Raw genomic sequence first — 5,000 nt, forward strand, 5'->3', positions numbered from 1 at the left:
TGCGAACGCAGCAGCAGTGCGACAGCAGCAGCAGCAGTGCAAGCAGCCTGACAGCAGCAGCAGCAGCAGCAGCTGGCGGCAGCAGCAGCGACAGCAGCAGCAGCAGCAGCAGCAGCCTGGAAAGCAGCAGCAGCGACAGCAGCAGCAGCAGCAGCAGCAGCGGCAGCAGCAGCGACAGCAGCAGCAGCAGCAGCAGCAGCAGCGGCAGCAGCAGTGACAGCAGCAGCAGCAGCAGCAGCACTGCGAAACGCAGCAGCAGTGACAGCAGCAGCAGCAGCACCCGCAGCCTGACAGCAGCAGCAGCAGCGGCAACGAGCAGTGCAGCAGTTGCCAGCGGCAGCAGCAGCAGCAGCAGCAGTGGAGCGTTGTTGTCGCGGCAGCAGCAGCGCAACAGCAGCAGCAGCAGCAGCAGCAGCAGCAGCAGCAGCAGCAGCAGCAGCAGCAGCAGCAGTGGCGGCAGCAGCAGCAACAGCAGCAGCAGCAGCAGCAGCCGCGGCAGCAGCAGACAGCAGCAGCAGCAGCGTTTTGCGGCAGCAGCAGTGCAACAGCAGCAGCAGCAGCAGCAGCAGCAGCAGCGCGACAGCAGCAGCAGCAGTTAAGCAGCAGCGGCAGCAGCAGCGTAACAGCAGCAGCAGCAGCAGCAGCAGCAGCAGCGGCAGCAGCAGCAGCAGCAGCAGTGCAACAGCAGCACAGCAGCAGCAGCAGCAGCAACAGCAGCAGCAGCAGCAGCAGCAGCAGCAGCAGCAGCAGCAGCAGCAGCAGCAGCAGCAGCAGCAGCAGCAGCAGCAGTGCAGCAGCGGCAGCAGCGGCAGCAGCAGCGGCAGCAGCAGCGCAACAGCAGCAGCAGCAGGCAGCTGTTGTTGTTGTTGCAGCAGGTTGCAGCAGCAGCGGCAGCAGCAGTGCAACAGCAGCAGCAGCAGCAGCAGCAGCAGCAGCAGCAGCAGCGGCAGTAGCAGCCAGCAGCAGCAGCTGGGCAGCAGCGGTTGCAGCAGCAACAGCAGCAGCAGCAGCAGCAGCAGCAGCAGCAGCAGCAGCAGCAGTGACAGCAGCAGCAGCAACAGCAGCAGCAGCAGCAGCAGCAGCAGCAGCTGCAGCAGCAGCCGTTGCTGCTGCTGCAACAGCAGCAACTGCAGTTGTCGCAGCAGCAGCGCAGCAGCAGCAGCAGCATCGGCAGCAGCAGTGCAACAGCAGCAGCAGCAGCAGCGATGACTGCAGCTGTTGCTGCTGCTTTAATCAGCCAGCAGCAGCTGCTTCATTGCAGCAGCAGCAGCAGCAGCAGCAGCAGCTGGCTGTTGCAGCGCAGTGCAACAGCAGCGGCAGCAGCAGTAGCAGTGCTGCAGCAGCAGCAGCAGCAGCAGCGGCAGCAGCAGCAGCAGCAGCAGCAGCTGTTGCAGCTGCTGCAGCAGCAGCGCAGCAGCAGCAGCAGCAGCGGCAGCAGCAGCAACAGCAGCAGCAGCAGCAGCAGCAGCAGCAGCAGCAGCAGCAGCAGTGGCAGCGGCAGCAGCAGCGCAACAGCAGCAGCAGCAGCAGCAGCAGCAGCAGCAGCAGCGACAGCAGCAGCAGCGGTAGTGCAATAGCAGGAGCAGCAGCAGCAACAGCAGCAGCAGCAGCAGCAGCAGCAGCAGCAGGAGTAGCAGCAGCAGCAGCAGCAGCATAACAGCAGCAGCAGCAGCAGCAGCAGCCGTGCAGCAGCAGTGCAAACAGCAGCAGCAGCAGCAGCAGCAGCGTTGCAGCTCGCGGCAGCAGCAGCGACAGTAGTTGCAGTAGTCGCGGCAACAGCAGCGTGCTGCAGCTGTTGCAGCAGTTGCCGCAGCAGCGGCAGCAGCAGTAGTAGTGCTCGGCGGCAGCAGCGCAATAGTTGCAGCAGCCGTGGCAGTTGCTCGCGGTAAGCAGCAGCGCAAGTTGTTGTTGTTGCTGTTGCTGGTGCAGCAGCAGCGATTGTTGCAGCTGTTGCCCGGGCAACAGCAGCGATTGCAGCAGCTAGCAGCAGCAGCAGCAGCAGCAGCAGCAGCAGCAGCAGCGCAACAGCAGCAGCAGCAGCAGCAGCAGCGGCAGCAGCAGCAACAGCAACAGCAGCAGCAGCAGCTGCGTTGCTGCGGCAGCAGCAGCGCAACAGCAGCAGCAGCAGCAGCAGGTTGCCTCGCAGCAGCAGTGACAGCAGCAGCAGCAGCAGCAGCAGCAGCAGTTGTTGCTCGCGGCAGCAGCAGCGCAACAGCAGCAGCAGACCGTTGTTGTCGCGGCAACAGCAGCGCAACAGCAGCAGCAGCAGCAGCGTTGTTGCAGCAGCAGCGGATAGCAGCGCAGCTAAGACGGCAGTTGCTGACTGTTGCTGCTGTCGCGGCAGCAGCATTGACAGCGTTGCTGTTGTTGCCGGGCAGCAGCAGTGACAGCGACTGGTTAAGCAGCAGCAGTGACAGCAGCCGCGGCAGCAGCAGCGACAGCAGCAGCAGCAGCAGCAGCAGCAGCAGCGCAACAGCAACAGCAGGCGCGCGTTGTTAATCGCGAACAGCAGCAACAGCAGCAGCAGCAGCAGCAGCACCGTCGCAGCAGCAGTGCGGACAGCAGCAGCAGCAGCAGCAGCAGCAGCAGCAGCGCTCGGTGGCAGCAGCAGCAGCAGCAGCAGCTGCACCGTGGCGGCAGCAGCAACAGCAGCAGCAGCAGCAGCAGCAGCCGCGGCAGCAGCAGTGATTTGCAGCAGCAGCAGCGATTGCTGCAGTGCAGTGTGGCAGCAGCAGCAGCAGCAGCGTGGTAGTAGTAGTGATAGCAGCAGCAGCAGCAGCTGTAGCAGCAGCAGTAGTAGTGACAGCAGCAGTCGTGGCAGCAGCAGCAGCGAGCTGGCAGTAGTCGTGCAGCAGCAGCGCAGCAGCAGCAGCAGTGGGCAGCAGCAGTGATAGCAGTAGTAGTAGTAGTAGCAACAGCAGCGAGTTGGCAGCTTAGTGGCAGCAGCAGCAACAGCAGCAGCAGTAGTGCTGTTGCCTCGGCAACATAGTGACAGCGGCAGCAGCAGCCGTGGCAGCAGCAGTCGCAGTACAGCAGCGATTGCTGAATGTGTAGCAGGGCAGCAGCAGCAGCAGTACTTGCAGCTGTTGCCTGGTCAGCAGCAGCAGCAGCAGTGGCAGCAGCAGTTGATACAGCAGCAGTAGCAGTAGCAGTATTTGCAGCAATGCAGTGATAGTGTGCAGTAGCAGCGGTAGCAGTAGTGGTAGCAGCAGCGTTGCTGTAGTAGTAGCAACAGCAGTAGTGGAGTAGTAGTGATAGCAGCAGCGATTGCTGTTGCAGTAGAAAAGTGCAGCGGCAGCAGCAGCAGCAGCAGCAGCAGCGGCAGCAGCAGCAGCAGCAGCATAGACAGCAGCAGCAGCAGCAAGCGCAGCGGCAGCAGTAGCGATTGCAGCAGCAGTGACAGCAGCAGCAGCAGCAGCAGTAGTGCTGCTGTTGCCAGCAGCAGCAGCAGCAGCAACAGCAGCAGCAGCAGCAGCAAGTTGCGTGGCAGCAGCAGCAGCGACAGCAACAGCAGTTGTAGCAGTTGCAGCAGCAGCAGCGCAACAGCAGCAGTGCGATTGTGCAGCAGCAGCAGCAACAGCTGCTGCAGCACCGCGGCAGCAGCAGCGAGCAGTTAGTAGTAGCTCGCAGCAGCAGCAGCAGCAGCAGTGGCAGCAGTAGTGACAGCAGCAGCAGCAGCAGTAGCAGCAGCAGCGATTAGTAGTAGTAGTAGCATAGCAGCAGCAGCAGCAGTGCTAGCGGCAGCAGCAGCAGCAGCATTGCGCAGCAGCCGTGGCAGCAGTGACAGCAGCAGCAGCAGCAGCAGCAGCAGCAGCGCAGCAGCAGCAGTTGCTGCAGCAGCGGCAGCAGCAGCGACAGCAGCAGCAGCAGCAGTAGCAGCAGCAGACAGCAGCAGCAGCAGTGTTGCTAGCAGCAGCAGCAGCAGCAGCAGCAGCAGCAGCAGCAGCAGCAGCAGCAGCAGCAACGAGCAGCAGCAGCAGCAGCGTTGTCGCAGCAGCAGCAGCAGTAACAGCAGCAGCAGTTGCTCGCAGCAGCAGCAGCAACAGCAGCAGCAGCAGCAGTGTGGCAGCAGCGTTGCAGTTGCTTGCAGCAGCAGTGACAGCAGTAGCAGTTGCTCGTGGCAGCAGCAGCAGCAGTGCAGTAGCAGCAGTAGCAGCAGCGACAGTTGCCGTTGCTCGCGGCAGCAGCAGCAACAGCAGCAGCAGTTGCAGCTGTTGCCGCGGCAGCAGCAGCGCAACAGCAGCAGCAGTAGTTGCTGTTGTCGCGGCAGCAGCAGCGCAACAGCAGCAGCAGCAGCAGCAGCACCGCGGCAGCAGCAGCAACAGCAGCAGCAGCAGCAGTGTTGCCTCGCAGCAGCAGTGACAGCAGCAGCAGCGCAGTGCAACAGCAGCAACAGCAGCAGCAGTAGCAGCAGCAGCAGCAGCAGCAGCAACAGCAGTAGCAGCAGCAGCAGCAGCAGTGCAGTAGCAGTGCGGCAGCAGCAGCAGCACTACCGCAGCAGCAGTGCAACAGCAGCAGCAGTAGCAGCAGCAGCAGCAGCAGCAACAGCAGCAGCAGCAGTAGCAGCGGCAGAAACAGTGCAGCAGCAGCAGCAGCCGCGGCAGCAGCAGCAGCAGCAGCCGCGGCAGCAGCAGCAGCAGCAGCAGTAGTAGTAGTGCGAGCAGCAGTGGCAGCAGCAGCAGCAGCAGCGAGTCAGGCAGCAGCAGCGACAGCAACAGCAGCAGCAGCAGCAGCGCAGCAGCAGCGAGACAGCAGCAGCAGCAGCAGTAGCAGCAGCAGCAGTAGTAGCAGCAGCAGATTGCTAGCAGCTGCCGGTAGTAGCAGTGTGATAGTAGTAGTAGTAGCAGCAGCAGCAGCAGTAGCAGCAGCAGCAGATAGACAGCAGCGGCGGTAGCAGTAGCGTGACAGCAGCAAGCAGCAGCAGGATAGCAGCAGTGTGGTAGCAGTAGTGACAGCAGCAGCTGTGGCAGTAGCAGTGACAGTAGCAGTGCAGCAGTAGT

The 5,000-nt window shown here is 62.6% G+C and overlaps 1 protein-coding gene and 2 pseudogenes across 1 annotated transcript in view; all 3 read left to right on the forward strand.

Moving 5' to 3' along the window:
• The window catches only part of LOC135574076 (putative mediator of RNA polymerase II transcription subunit 26), a 13,318-nt pseudogene extending 12,109 nt beyond the window's left edge, over window positions 1–1,209 (forward strand).
• Window positions 1–5,000, forward strand: part of LOC115124438 (contactin-5-like) — a 653,850-nt gene that overhangs the window by 127,034 nt on the left and 521,816 nt on the right.
• LOC135574077 (putative uncharacterized protein DDB_G0271606) overlaps window positions 1,206–5,000 on the forward strand; it is a 6,457-nt pseudogene continuing 2,662 nt past the window's right edge.

Source organism: Oncorhynchus nerka, linkage group LG11 (genome assembly GCF_034236695.1).
Source record: "Oncorhynchus nerka isolate Pitt River linkage group LG11, Oner_Uvic_2.0, whole genome shotgun sequence".
In the NCBI taxonomy this organism is placed as follows: domain Eukaryota; kingdom Metazoa; phylum Chordata; class Actinopteri; order Salmoniformes; family Salmonidae; genus Oncorhynchus; species Oncorhynchus nerka.